The sequence below is a fragment of the Lissotriton helveticus genome, chromosome 12 (assembly GCF_964261635.1).
Source record: "Lissotriton helveticus chromosome 12, aLisHel1.1, whole genome shotgun sequence".
Taxonomy (NCBI): domain Eukaryota; kingdom Metazoa; phylum Chordata; class Amphibia; order Caudata; family Salamandridae; genus Lissotriton; species Lissotriton helveticus.
This window is the reverse complement of record NC_136073.1, coordinates 34,360,953-34,376,434: the sequence shown is the minus strand read 5'-3', so window position 1 is coordinate 34,376,434 and position 15,482 is coordinate 34,360,953. Positions and strand designations below refer to the sequence as shown.

Sequence of the window (15,482 nt, the reverse complement as noted above, 5' to 3'; positions counted from 1 at the left end):
AGTGAGCCCCAGCGTCTCCAGGAAGTCACTCAACCAAGTCTGGGCCTTCGGCAGTTCCCTGGGAGGGTGACGATCACGCATCCCCGAGACCACCGCATTAAAGTCACCCCCAACCAAAAGCAGACCCTCGGGGAGACCCAGGATAAGTCCACTCAGATCAGCAAATGTGGTGGCCTGGAGGCCTGGGGGCACGTACACAGAAATCAGAATAAGAACCTTCCCCTCCCAGCGCTCCACGATGGCGGCGTATCGTCCCTTATCATCCAGAATGACATCATCAATGGCCAAGGGGAGGGAGGTCCGAACCAGAATGCCCGCCCCCCTAGAGCCTGAAGTGAAACCCGAGTGCGCCACAAGGCGATAACCACGCCTATTCAAAGCATAGCACTTGTTGCCGAGCAAATGAGTCTCCTGCAGTAAAACAACATCTGGAGTCAAACGTTTCAGCAATTGCAACACCACCCTCCTCTTAATCCCATCCCCCAACCCGTTCACGTTCCAACACAATAACCGAAGTCCCCTACCCCCCATCCCCGTGTTCAGCCCCTCCCCCGCCCCACACCCGAAGCGACTGCAAAAAACAGGAGTGCGCCCTTCCTTCGCCTTGCAAGTAACAAGAAAATTCAAACAAACAACCCAGTTCCCCCAACATTGTCGAAACAACTACATCCCCCACCCCGCACCCCTGCTGAAGACCAAAGAGCCCCATAAACTTGCAGTGTGCCTGTCGCCCAACCACCCAACTAGTCTACGAAAAGAAAACCCAGGAGGAGAAAGGACCCGTTCACCCCCCACCCACCCCCAAAAAGACTATTACTTGCAAACATTAAGAACACAGCATAGCACAGTTCAAAGCCAACGGGAAGGGTACGGGGTCAAAGTCAACAGCTACTCCTGCTCTGTCGGGCCACCTTCCGCCCGATCCGACTTGCCAGAGTCCTCAAAAGGTTCATGATCCGTAGGCAGCGTGTCAAGCCAGTCACTCACGACCCCAGGATGGTCGAAGAAAAAAGTACGATCCCTATGTACCACCCGCAGACGGGCCGGAAAGAGCATGGCATACTTCATAGACCGTTCCCGGAGCCTCTTCTTGACCCCTTGGAACCCCAGCCTCTGTTTCTGGACCTGTTGTGTAAAGTCCGGATAGAAGCTGACAGTAGAGTTCTCAAAGGCAATGGGACCAGACTGCCGCGAAGCCTGCAGGATAGCGTCTCTGTCCCGGAAATGAAAGATCCTCGCAATGATGGGTCGAGGGTTAGCACCCGATTTAGGTGTGCCGCCGGGGATCCTATGTGCACGTTCTACAGCAAAGAACTTGCTGAGACCCTTGGGCGCCAAGTGATTCAGCACCAGGTCTTCCACCTATAGGTCCGTCGAGGCAGCAGTCGATGATTCCGGGACCCCAATCAGGCGGATGTTATTGCGCCTGGCACGGCTTTCATAGTCCTCTAGGCGCCCAGAGTAATAATCATTGGCTTTCCCCAGATTCCCGACTTCAGCCTGTAATTCAGAGACGTCGGTGACCAGGCTAGAGGTCTTAAGATCCAGGGATTTGACCTTTTCGTTTGTCTTCGCCAAGTCCGCCCTGATCAGATTGACATCAATCGCCACCGTATCCAGTTTGAGAGTCAAGGCCTCATACTGTTGCCCCAATGAGGCCTTCATACCAGCGATGGCACCCATGAGATCTCGCAGCGAGGGCTCGTCTTCAATCGATTTATTTATTTATTTATTTATTTATTTTTTGCAATTTTTAAAGCGCTGCAATTACCCGTGGGTGTCTCGGCGCTAAGAACTAAAATCTAATTAGCCAGTGATTAAACGTTGAGACAATGAATAAAAGTGATGTATAAAAGATGTCATTGGGAAAACAGCCAAGTCTTTAGCTGCTTTCTGAAGACAATCAATGATGGACTAATCTTTATATTAAGGGGAAGGGAGTTCCACAATTTCGCAGCTGCTATGGTGAAACATCTATCTCCCCAAGTCACTTTCCTTGTTCTAGGAATCTGAAGCATGTGAGCCGTGTTAGAGCGTAACGTTCTAGGGGTTGCCAAAGGTTTAAAGGAACTCCTCAGAAATTTAGGGCCCGTGTTGTTTATTGCCTTATAGACAATGCAAAGGGTCTTAAACTTCGTACGACTTCTGACTGGAAGCCAGTGCAGTTGGTCTAGGTGTCGAGAAACAGAGCTGTATTTGGGAATGCCCAATAGCACTCTGGCGGAGGCATTTTGTACTAGTTGCAGTTTGGAAATAACCTTTTTTTGAGCATTGAGGAAGAGGGCATTGCAGTAGTCAGTGCGAGAGAACACCAGTGTGGAAATAAGTGTTTTTCCCAAAGCTATGGGAAGATACGGTAAAAGTTTCTTTATTTTCCTTAAGATGTTAAAGGAAGATGAAACTACCGCATTCGCATGATGATGGAACAGGAGCTTGTTGTCAAATATCACTCCCAAATTTCTGACTTTACTAGCAGGTTGAGGTGGAGTTCCCAGTTCCTCAGGCCACCATGAAGGGGACCACAAAGGTTGAATATTTCCAAACAGCATAACCTCCGTCTTGGATGAATTAAGTTTTAAGCAGTTGGAAGCCATCCAACTGCTAATGGCCCTCATACCATTCTTAAAATTTGCTGCGACCGTGGGTCCGTCTTTGTGTATAGATAACACCAACTGAGTATCGTCAGCATATGTTGTCAAATTGATATTATACTCTTTTATTACCCTCGCTAAGTCCGAAACATAGATATTGAAAAGGGTCGGACTTAGCGAGGAACCCTGAGGCACTCCACAGGGAATGCTGAAGGTAGGTGAAGTAAAAGTGCCCAACTTGACAGCTTGTCTACGATCAGCCAAGAATGATGCAATGAGGTCCCTAGCTCTATGTTTAATGCCGATGGCCTCGACACGGCCGATCAGAGTTACATGATCGACCGTGTCGAAAGCCGCCGACAGGTCCAACAAAATCAAGACAGCCTGTCCACCCTTATCCATTGTGGCCCTGATTTCATCAGCCGCTTTGATCAGGGCAGTCTCTGTTCCGTGACCTTGCCGGAAACCGAATTGGGTTTCATCTAACAGGTCATTAATATGAATGTAGTCAGATAGTTGTTTATTCATGACCGATTCAAAGATCTTAGCTGGAATCGATGAGTCCTCCGGCATGGTCGTCGAGGGTTTAGCTGCTGCTCCCGGCGATCCCTTAGCTAGAGTGTACCGGTCCATAATGTTTGTTTGCAGAGCACTCCCTCGAACGCCAGGTTTAGGCCCACGCTTCCCACCCTCAGGCTTAGTGGCCATCTTGGATCCTGGACCCGTACGGGTCGCCTGTTGACGGGTAAAAATGGTGACTGCGGAAGCAAATGTAGGACCAAAAGGGCGAAGGTGGTGCCAGTCTCAGATCTGGAAGCCGCTACAGATCGGCAGTAGGAGCGGAGAGACCAAGGGTGTAGGAGCGTCCGGCCGTCCACGGAGCCCACAAAGTCAGGTCGAGCTCCGGACAGGAATCGAAACCGAAAGCTATCTCCAGCCCACGCAAGTCTGGCAGTCCGTTGTTGTTCACTTACTGGACGGCAAGCGAGACAAGATAGCGCGGGGCGTCACCATGGAGCAGGCCAGAGAACTGCGACAGTCTGTAGCTCTGGACCCCGAAGTCCAAAAAAGTTCGCTGAAACAAATAAATGAGCAGTAGAACTGTGCCAATAAACACCCGTCGTCCGAACCAGGATAAATTACAGGATAGTCGATGGAGGTGGCGAGGGTCCTCCTCCTCCACATTTACAATTATTAGTGTAGCATTCAAGTAGCAGGTGTGTGTCACTCAAGATGTCATATGCATGATGTGTAGATCCCACACATAAGTACACAGCAAATACAGAATAGCAACACATAGGCAAGGGAGTAGCCAGAAAAGGTAAATACCTCCCACTTTAAACTAAAGCTCCTATGGCCCCAAAAAATCAAAGTAAGTCATCACACACCTCCCCAGAGGAGCTCTATTGTCCAAGGATCTAGCCATCCATCCTTCCATCAAACTCCTGATATCCACCATTTAAAATGTACATTTTGTCATCTATTACTTCTTTCATCCATCATTCAGTCTTTCACCATTCATTCTGTCCTTCCATCTGTTTGCCCATCCATATCGAAACCCTTTCAACCATTTGCAAACCTATCCATCATATACCCTTCCATCCATCATTTCACTCATCCATCCCTCCACCCACCCTTTCACTCATCCCTCCATAATCCATCCAATCCATCCTTTCACTCATCCATCTACTTTTGCACCCATCCATCCATTCACTCATCCATCCAGCCATATACCCTTTCACCCAAGCCATCCTTTCACTCATCAATCCACTCTTCCATCCATCCACTCACTCATCCATCCAACCATTTACCATTTCACCCATCCAGCCATCCTTTCACTTATTCATCATCACCCAGTCACCATCATCATCATCCCTCCACCCATTCAACTTCTCACTCATCCATCCATCCTTTTTTCCATCTCTCCACCCTCCCTTTCACTCATATATGCATTCTTTCAATTATATACCTTTACATTCTTCTTTTCACTCATCCAGGCACCATTCACCCATCCATTCTGCCAATCATTCATCCATGCTTTAACTCATCCATCCATCTATCCTCCCTTTCTCTCTCCACTCCCCTTTCACTTAGCCAGTCATCCTTCCATCCTCCCTTCACCTATCCACCCATTCATCTACTCATAAATCAATCCATAGACCCTATCACTCATCCATCCTTTCTCTCATCCATCCACCGTTTCACTCATCTATCCATCCTTTTGTCCATCTACCCTCCCTTTCACTCGCTCATGCATCCACTCGTCCACCCATCCATCCATTCACTCATCCATCCAACCATTTACCCTTTCACCCATCCAGTCATCCTTCCACTTACTCCTCCACCCACCCAATCACTCATCCGTCCACCCATTCTACTTTTCACTCATCCATCCATCCATCCTTTCTTCCAGCTCTCCACCCTCCCTTTCACTCATGTATGCTCCACATTCCAATGTTCTAATGTTATTTATTTCTTCTGCAAGCATAAGCAATGTGTAAAAATAGCAAAAATATAAAAAATTAAAATAAAGGTGTTACCCAGCAGCCGAGGCACGAAGCCCATGCACTGAAGGGCACCCCTTTTTGGGCTGTTGTGCACAAGTGATTTGTCACTTACAGTGAAGAGAGCCAATGTGGGTTCACTTACTATGTATAAATTCATCTTTATTATAAACTATTGAGAAAGCGTGAGTAGGGCCAGACCTAAAACAAACGGATCATTTAACGCGCAAGAGACAGCCAAGTCCAACAAAGATGTTTACCAACCAGTGTCCCGCAGAAGCACCAACTTCTCCCCAAATCTTCCGATTGGCCTTTATGCCAATACCGTACATGCCAATAGACCCGATTCAGGCAGGAGACTAATGATTTTTCAAGCCAAAAATGTCTCTCTCCCGCCTGAAATTGCATTTTCTACAATAGAAGTCAAGGGGATATTTTCATTCTCCTGATTTTTTCTTTTAAATCTCCCACGTCCCTGTCCTAAAATGTTGGCATGTATGCAATCAGGCCCGGACTGGCCGTTGCGGGCACCGGCCAATCCCCCGGTGCGCCGCAAGGGTGGGGGCCAGTTTTGGGCCCCTGGGGGGCGTTTTTGTTACAGGCCCTGTAACAAATCGGTCGAAAACTGGCCCTGGCAAAGAACGCGGTCGCACCCCCAACCCCCTCCGAGGGGTGCACAGGGCGGCCGAGCACTTTGCCAGGGCCGGTTTTCTTTCCCAGTCCAGCCCTGTATGCAATACACTTCAAGAAAGTAAGGGGGCATCCTTCATCAGCATTTATTAACTACGATCCATTGATAGATTCATTCTAAAGCATCTGTGTATTAAAACAGGCGAGCACGGGGTCCACTGTTTACAGACCGAAAGTACGGAACAGTTTGGAGGGGCAGGGAAGTATGAATTAATATCTCTTAGAATATAACCGTCAGGCCACAGATCACGTCAAGCTTAAGGTGGTTTGAGTTGATTATATAGTTATTAAAGCTAAATATATGAGCGCAGAATCTTCAAAGGAAAGGGCTGCTGATTTGAGTTTGAGGAGGAGTGTTGGAGGCAAATCTGGAGGTGGGTGACTGGGTGAATCTGCAGCAGGCACCAATTGTGTGGGAGAAGGGTTTGTCAACTCATTTGATCAGCGCTGCCCCAGCCGCCCTGGCAAGCCAGAGTCTCCTTGTGTGAAACACTGAGCATTAAACGGATTGCTCCAGGGCAATCTTCACAGCATGTGCATAATAAGTGTAAACATAACACTCACAGGAAGAAGTCCAGGGCAGACCCATGGGGGCAAAAGGACAGCTAAACAGAGAGCAGAGTGTAACAGCTCAAACTGGCCCATTGCCATTCTGTATGTCGCAATCATCAGCCGCAGACAGAAGGACAATGGGCGGGTGGGGCTGCTCTTGTGCTCGAGGAGGAGTGCGAGGCGGCCCCATCAGGGGGCTGAGGCCTCTCAGAGGGGAGCATTGCTGCTCCCTTCAATGCCCATAATTACGGACAAAAGGCGTCCATAAAAGGGACCCTCACGGACAATGGACTTGAGGTCCAAATTACGGACCGTCCGTGAAATTTACGGACGGTTGGTCACCCTAAGAGTAACCCGGAAGCTGGAAGTGGGGAACCTTTGCTGGAGGGCAGCATTAGCAGAGGTAAGCTGCACCCTCACAGAAGAGTTTTATGAAAAGGAGTCAAAATATGAAGCATGTGTTGTAAGTGCAGACCTGCCAACTCACACGGTGCCGCCGTGTGGCACACGATATCAGCTCCCATCACACGGGCTCCCGGTGAGGAGTCATATTCACCAGTGGCACTGTAAATAGTAGTTTTCCAGCTCGTTTTCTGAGGTTTTGAACTGCTGATGTCCATTAAGGGTTGTGACAACACCTCAGGACATCGGTGCCAGCCTCAGCAAGCATTTTTCTATGGGGGGGGGGCGGGTTTGGGGGAGCGGTAGGGTTCAAAAGCCCCTGGTAGGTACTTCTCGCATGAGTTCATGCCCCCTTCAACGCCTCACCCCCTCCTCACTCAGAGAGATTGTTCTTTAAGTTCTCAGGTATGTAAGTGGTGAATCTGAATGGCAGATAATCCACATACTACATACAAATACCTGTGACAAAGGAACAGCATTTTCATTGCAAAAGAATTATATTTACAAATAAGTTATCAATAATCAAAGTTAACAAACAAATGCGCAAGTGTCATCGCACTGTGAGCGTACGAAAGCCCGTAGCATCAAGGACCTCCTTAACAAGAACATAAATTAAAAATTAAAATGTCATCATGTCAGCAAAGTAAATTCAATAACACCTTGGGTCTAAATATTAGCACATAAACCATATGGTAGAAAGGAAAGTGCAATGAATGTCTGGATTCTCTCAAATTTGTAGATAGATAACAACCAAAAGATACAACCAAAAAGGGGGGGGAATTATCCCTTAAAGTCTAGAACCCTCACTCACCCGAAGGTGACATGCTTCATGCTGCACTCTCACTGCACCATAACTCTCACATTTGGGATTTTAGCATCCTAGACCCATTAGTGAACCTCTTTGAAAACATCCCTGAGATCCTTCCTCACAGTGAGGAATTTGTAGCCCCCAGTAGGACTAGGATTTCCTACTGGGAGGAGGAACCCATATGATGAAGCATGTCACCTTCGGGTGAGTGAGGGTTCTAGCCCTTAAGGTATCTTTTGGTTGTATCTATCTACAAATTTAAGAGGATCAAGACATTCATTGCACTTCCCTTTCTACTATATGGTTTATGTGCTAATATTTAGACCTGAGGTGTTATTGTGTTACTGATTATGTTTCGGGGAACTTCTCCTGGCTGGTCTTTAACCCCTTGGGCGCGGCCGCGATTCTGCTCCTGTGCGGCCGTTTCGAAGAGTGGGCGGGTTCATGACGGCCCCCAGCCGTCATCAGCACACGAGCACTGCGATACATGACGGACGGGGCCGTCATTAGCACGCAAGGGGTTAAACTAGATTCCCTGGGACCCCACCCCACCGATTTTGTTGTTACAGCAAAGTAAATACATCAAAGACCACGCACAGGCTCTCAGAGCAAAGCTACGCGTCGTGTTTTAGCTGCACTATAGCAAAAGCACTACTTCAACCCTATCAGCGAAACATAACGCGGACACAGAGGGTTCAGGCCAGCCTTAGATGCCCTAGGACACCAGGTAATATTTAACTAAGCCACACTGTGGGAGGCTCGATCCTCACCGCATACAGGGCACAGTTATGACACAAGAGATGCACTCATAAACTTTCCTCGTTGTTTGCTTAATGTTAATGAATAAAGAGCTGTCGCGCACTGCGTGCTGGGGTGGTTCGTCCCTGTGCTTGGGGAAGTATTGGTCTCCAATAAATCTGATATATTAGGAAACAGTAAGGTGGGGCTTTCATCAGGACAGAGTTCACTCTCGGGTATGTGTTGAGGTGCATTCAGCCACTCATTCGCCACAAACATGGGAGACTAGGGTGGGAGGGCATTGTAGAAGGGACTTAATAGAGCAATGATCTGAGTTTGGATTAATTTCTATCCCTGGCAAGGGGGTAGAGGTGCCGCCCAGTACAGGGGGTTCCACCAGGATGGCTGATGCTTGCTGCACCCCTGCCTTGTTTCCCTATCATGTTCAGAGATGGGGGTGTGGGGGTGTTCTCAGCATTTCAGTCACATCACATTTACATTCCAAGGTCTGCCAGCATTTCCATGGCTGTTTTACATGCACATAATTCAAACATGGAGGCAGGCAATTCACCCTAGATGGGTGGGGGGGAGGGGGGGGGGTCTGCCCTGCTACTAAGGTCAGGAAAGTTAAGTGGGCACAGGCACCCTTCTTTTCCCAGTAGGAGGCAGGAAACGCTGGAGTAGACAGAGGACTTGGGAGTGAGAGGCAGGAAACAGTGGTGCAAACCGTGGACTTGGGAGTGGGAGGCAGGAACCAGTGGAACATACAGAGGAGTGGGAGGCAGGAAACAGTGGAGTAGACAGAAGACTTGGGAGTGGGAGGCAGGAAACAGTGGAGCAGACAGAGGACTTGGAGGCAGGAAACAGTGGAGCACACAGAGGACTTGGGAGTGGGAGGCAGGAAACAGTGGAGCAGACAGAGGACTTGGGAGTTAGAGGCAAGAAACAGTGGTGTAAACAGCGGACTTGGTAGTGAGAGGCAGGAAACAGTGGTGCAAAAAGAGGACTTGGGAGTGGGAGGCATGAAAAAGTGGAGCAGACAGGGGACTTGGGAGTGGGAGGCAGGAAACAGTGGTGCAAACAGAGGACCTGGGAGTGCCAGGCAGAAAACAGTGGAGCAAACAGAAGACATGGGATTGGAGGCAAGAAACAGTGGAACAGACAGAGGAGTGGGAGGCAGGAAACAGGGGAACAGGCAGAGGACTGGGGGTGGGATGCAGGACACAATGATGCAAACAGAGGACTTGGGAGTGGAAGGCAGGAAACAGTGAATACGACAGGGGACCTGGGAGTGGGAGGCAGGAAACAGTGGATAAGACAGGAGACCTGGGAGTGGGAGGCAGGAAACAGTGGTGCAAACAGAGGACTTGGGAGTGGAGGCAGGAAACAGTGGAACAGACAGAGGAGTGGGAGGCAGGAAACAGTGGTGCAAACAGAGAACTTGAGAGTGGGAGGCAGGAAACAGTGGTGCAAACAGAGGACTTGGGAATGGGAGGCAAGAAACAGTGGTGCAAACAGAGGACTTGGAAGTGGGAGGCAGGAAACAGTGGATCAGACAGAGGACATGGGAGTGGGAGGCAGGAAACAGTGGTGCAAACAGAGGACTTGGGAGTGGAGGCAGGAAACAGAGGAACAGACAGAGGAGTGGGAGACAGGAAACAGTGGAGCAAACAGAGGACTTGGGAGGGGGAGGCAAGAAACAGTGGTGCAAACAAAGGACATGGAATTGAGGCAGGAAACAGTGTTGCAAACAGAGGATATGGGAGTGGGAGGCATAAAAGAGTGGAGCAGACAGAGGAGTGGGGGGCAGGAAACAGTGGTGCAAACAGAGGACTTGGGAGTGGGAGGCAGGAAACAGTGGTGCAAAAAGAGGACTTGGGAGTAGGAGGCAGGAAACAGTGGTGCAAACAGAGGGCATGGGATTGGAGGCAGGAAACAGAGGAACAGACAGAGGAGTGGGAGGAAGGAAACAGTGGTGCAAACAGAGGACTTGGACGTGGGAGGCAGGAAACAGTGGTGCAAACAGAGGACCTGGGATTGGGAGGCAGGAAAAGTGGTGCAAACAGAGGACTTGTGAGTGGGAGGCATGAAACAGTGGTGCAGGCAGAGGAGTGGGAGGCAGGTAACAGTGGTGCAAACAAGACATGGGACTGGGGGCAGGAAACAGTGGAACAGACAGAGGAGTGATAGGCAGGAAACAGTGGTGCAAACAGAGGACATGGGACTGGAGGCAGGAAACAGTGGATCAGACAGAGGACCTGGGAGTGGGAGGCAGGAAACAGTGGAGCAAACAGAGGACATGGGATTGGAGGCAGGAAACTGTGGAACAGACAGAGGAGTGGGAGGCAGGAAACAGTGGAGCAAACAGAGGTCCTGGGAGTGGGGGTAGGAAACAGTGGAGCAAACAGAGGTCCTAGGACTGGGGGGCAGGACTTCCCTCATTGAATTATGAAGGAAGAATACGTGTAATGAAGTATCTCCGCATTGCAGAGGGTCACAGGATCTTAGCTGGGACAAAGTATAAAGGAAGCACCACGTCATATTGTTTGTTTCTGTTCTATTTATCGTAAAATGTTTTTCCTCTGTTTAATAGTTCACTAACAGAGGTGATTTGTATGTTACATTCCGTGTTTGGAAATGTCAGTGCAATTTCTTAATTGTGCTAAAATGTCTTAGTAAATTAATTTAAAAGGTAATAACGGTGTGTTAAAAAAAAGATCACTTACTGGTATAAACTGGTAAATTGATTTGTATTTTCATCACATATAATGAACTCAACTGATAGGCATAGGAGTTGTGTGAAATCCATAGACATGTCAAATACACACTTTGCTTCAATGAGTGCAACAAAAAGGACTTGTGCACACATCCCAGTGCAGGGGTCAGGAGGAGGCCACAGCACCTGCCCAGGTCCACCCACAGCTCCTCCCCCCCCCCCACAATCCAGGCTTAGAACCCTGGAGCAAGGAAATAGTCCCTAGTACTGAGATGCAGGATACACAACCTTTTGGGGAAGAGGCAGTGAAATTAGTTTTTAATTGTTATCTCTTGTACAATGCTCTGTTGCTTTGTAGCTATATTTCTGCTATACAATTCACATTCAAACGTATCATCTTTATGGACATGCTATATGAAAAGACAGTGCTGTACTCACAGTTACTGCCCTAATACACCTCTGGATATGCAGTGGCGCGTGCAGCTGCTCGAAGACGCCAATTTTGGAGGTAAGTGGGCAGAGATCAAGAGGCTTGGCACACCGGTCTCCAAAAATGAATCCAACATGAGAGTGGAGAACAATAATTCTAAAGGCTATTGGAAGTCGGAAGTAAAAAGTAATCGTGTGCCTTGTAAACCAACTTTATATTGAGCCGTCATCAGGATATCTTCTCTGTGGGTGTGTCCCAATAGACTCACAGCCGGTTGGAACCGGTTCAACACCGCATGAGGTTTATGGCACCTTCGACCAGTGTACAAAGAACAATGACACTTGGAAACACTCCAATTCAGAGTTTGTGACTGCAAAAATGCTTTTTTAAATGTGCTAATCCCATTTTATAAATTGGTGACCTTTCACCCTGTCCTAAAAGTGGATTAGGATTCCATTCCAGTTCGGGGCAGGTTGTAGAAGTCCTTTCCAAATTCTGAACCGCTATGACCTGCATGAATGATTTGCAACCGAAATCCGGCCTCATAACACTGACATTGTACCACTCCTGAGTTGAGGTAGTAAGTATTAGCAAAAGGGAAGGGGTCACCTAGGGACCCTTTTTCCTTTGTGAATGTAAAAATAAAATGTGTTGGGGAGTACGAAGACATGCAGGGGACCACTGCCAACTCTCAAACTGGCACATGTCTCAACATTGGAGTTTGCGATTCCTTAATTGCGAAAAATAAGGAGTCGCAATTAAGGAATCGCAAACTGCAATGCATCAAGAAATCGCTAAATAAATTGCAATTTCTTAAAATTCCTTAATTGTGATTCTCAATTTAAGAATCGCAATTAAGGAATCCCTTCCCATTCATTCCTCTGGGCCTAGAGGCCCAGACAGAGGAATGAATGGGAAGACATTCTCATTTTGCGAATCGCAATTAAGGAATCGCAAAATGAGAATGCAATTTCAAGGGTGCAGGGGGGTCCAAAGGACACCCTGTTGCACCCCTGAAATTTGCCATTAAGTACATTTTCCACACACACATGCCCCAAGGAAGGGCATGTGCGTGTGTAAAATGGCACTTTGAAAAATGCACTTTTGTGCATTTTTCAAAGTTTTCGCAAATTACCATGAAGGTCAACTTCATGGTAATTTGCACCCCTTATTTGCAGATTTTAAAAGTTTGATGCGTTGCATTTAAGGAATCTCAATTTGAGATTCCTTAAATGCAATCGCAATTTAAGAAATCACAATTTTGCGATTTCTTAAATTGCGAGAACAACAAAATGCATGATGCATCCCAAAAATGGAAATTGCATTCGCAAACTGCCGAATTTTGCGATTCGCACCGTTTGCGAATGCAATTTCCTTTGATGCATGTGCCCGAAAGAAACTTTTAAAAAAAGGAAAGCGTTTAAAAAAAATACAGTGTTATTTAAATTATTGAAAAATAGGTTGCATTAAAAAAAAGTTTCTTTTATTAAAAGGCATTCACAGACGTGGTGGTCTACTGATGCTAGGCGGTCACCATCCCTGTGATGGGCACCAGTCAGAATGAGTCACAATTTGTCATTAGCCTCACTAATATTGGTGTCGTGGGTCGGATTGTAACATACTTTGAATGGTAATTGTATAAACTATCCTATTCCTACATAGGTCGGTTTAATAGATTCTTGACTGACCACAAAAATATTGGTCGCAAATTACAGCCAGTTTTTTTGCAACCCGTTCTTCGTAAATCTGGCATTTAGTTCCAGAAGTAATATTTGTTAACTATTCACCTTATACCTATGTACTTTATTTCATGTGGTTAAACTGTACCATTAGTAACCTACTATAGATGATGATTCCCTTTTGTTTGTCTTCCAGTCTCCCAAGATGGTCCTCAGCCTGCCATAGGAACATTTCACTGCATTTGATGGTACAAAGGAGCAGGAGGGTGCAAAAGACGAATGGCACGACCTGTGATTGGTGGCTACCGCTCAGGGAAAGCCACTGATTGGCAGTTAAAGAGTAGGTTTAGGATTGTCCAAGTGCACTCTTCAAGGATTGGTGGTGAGCTGCGGAGGAACCACTCTTGCCTGCGAAGCACAGTAGGATCGATTGAGGGTGGGTTGCAGGTATTGAGGGTTCTAGCAGTCCTTGATGTGTTGGTGAGGACGTGCCTCTCTCACAGGGAGATTCTGATGGGGCATGCTCTCCCTGTCACAAACAGGACACTGCTGGAATGCTACCTTCCAATCTTCCTCCGGACCGATGCGGTCCGGAGGAAGCCTTGTAGGTGATAGAGCCACATAATCCTGATAACCAAATTGGGCAGGATACGAGCTTTCCTCCGCACACCATGGGGCACAGATAGGTCCCGATCAATGTACAACGTGACCATTAGGACGTATGTACTAATGCATGCCTTATTACTGCAGCATTCTTTCATTGATTTTATTCACTTTTTCCTTAATATAGCACGGTTTAGGAGTGGCGTACACAGGGCTGGTCCCTGTGTAGTCCTGAAGAAGAGATAGGGGAATCTCGAAACATGTTGGCACATGTGAATATTGCAAAAAACACAGTTGATGGACAGAATGTAGAACAATGTCATACATTCACCCCAGAACAAGGATCTGGGCCTAAATCCATCGTTTTTTTGCACTCCACACCACCCTGCGTTAGACACTGGCTATATGCAAATCAGCTCTGACCCTGTACCTCATGGGAACAGTCCAGTCCGAACTACCAAGCCATGTCTTTCCCAGACCGGAATCAAGCATCCAAGGACCTGTTTCTGGCTATCAGCCTTCATCAGCCTGGATAGCTTGACTCCAGTGGTGTGGAGAGCCTGGGACTCACGTCTGAGCATACCCAGCCCACTCGGGGCGAAAATTGCAAAAAACACAGTTGATGGACAGAATGTAGAACAATGTCATACATTCACCACAGTACAAGGATCTGGGCCTAAATCCATCGTTTTTTGCACTCCACACCACCCTGGGTTAGACACTGGCTATATGCAAATCAGCTCTGACCCTGTGCCTCATGGGAACAGTCCAGTCCGAACTACCAAGCCATGTCTTTCCCAGACCGGAATCAAGCATCCAAGGAACGGTTTCTGGCTATCAGCCTTCATCAGCCTGGATAGCTTGACTCCAGTGGTGTGGGGAGCCTGGGACTCACGTCTGAGCATACCCTGCCCACTCGGGGTGAAAATTGCAAAAAACACAGTTGATGGACAGAATGTAGAACAATGTCATACATTCACTCCAGTACAAGGATCTGGGCCTAAATCCATCGGTTTTTTGCACTCCACACCACCCTGGGTTGGACACTGGCTATATGCAAATCAGCTCTGACCCTGTGCCTCATGGGAACAGTCCAGTCTGAACTACCAAGCCATGTCTTTCCCAGACCGGAATCAAGCCTCCAAGGACCAGTTTCTGGCTATAAGCCTTCATCAGCCTGGATAGCTTGACTCCAGTGGTGTGGAGAGCCTGGGACTCACGTCTGAGCATACCCAGCCCACTCGGGGTGAAAATTGCAAAAAACACAGTTGATGGACAAAATGTAGAACAATGTCATACATTCACCCCAGTACAAGGATCTGGGCCTAAATCCATCATTTTTTTGCACTCCACACCACCCTTGGTTAGACACTGGCTATATGCAAATCAGCTCTGACCCTGTGCCTCATGGGAACAGTCCAGTCCAAACTACCAAGCCATGTCTTTCCCAGACTGGAATCAAGCATCCAAGGACCGGATTCTGGCTATCAGCCTTCATCAGCCTGGATAGCTTGACTCCAGTGGTGTGGAGAGCCTGGGACTCACGTCTGAGCATACCCAGCCCACTCGGGGTGAAAATTGCAAAAAACACAGTTGATGGACAGAATGTAGAACAATGTCATACATTCACCCCAGTACAAGGATCTGGGCCTAAATCCATCATTTTTTTGCACTCCACACCACCCTGGGTTAGACACTGGCTATATGCAAATCAGCTCTGACCCTGTGCCTCATGGGAACAGTCCAGTCCGAACTATCAAGCCATGTCT

General features: G+C 47.8%; 1 protein-coding gene across 1 annotated transcript in view; it reads right to left on the bottom strand.

Moving 5' to 3' along the window:
- The window catches only part of LOC144798596 (beta-1,3-galactosyltransferase 5-like), a 209,582-nt gene extending 197,963 nt beyond the window's left edge, over positions 1-11,619 (bottom strand). The window contains exon 1 of the mRNA XM_078669551.1: positions 11,440-11,619. The gene's annotated coding sequence lies outside the window, so the exon portion shown is untranslated. The remainder of the gene's footprint in view (positions 1-11,439) is intronic.
- Positions 11,620-15,482: the final 3,863 nt, after the last annotated feature.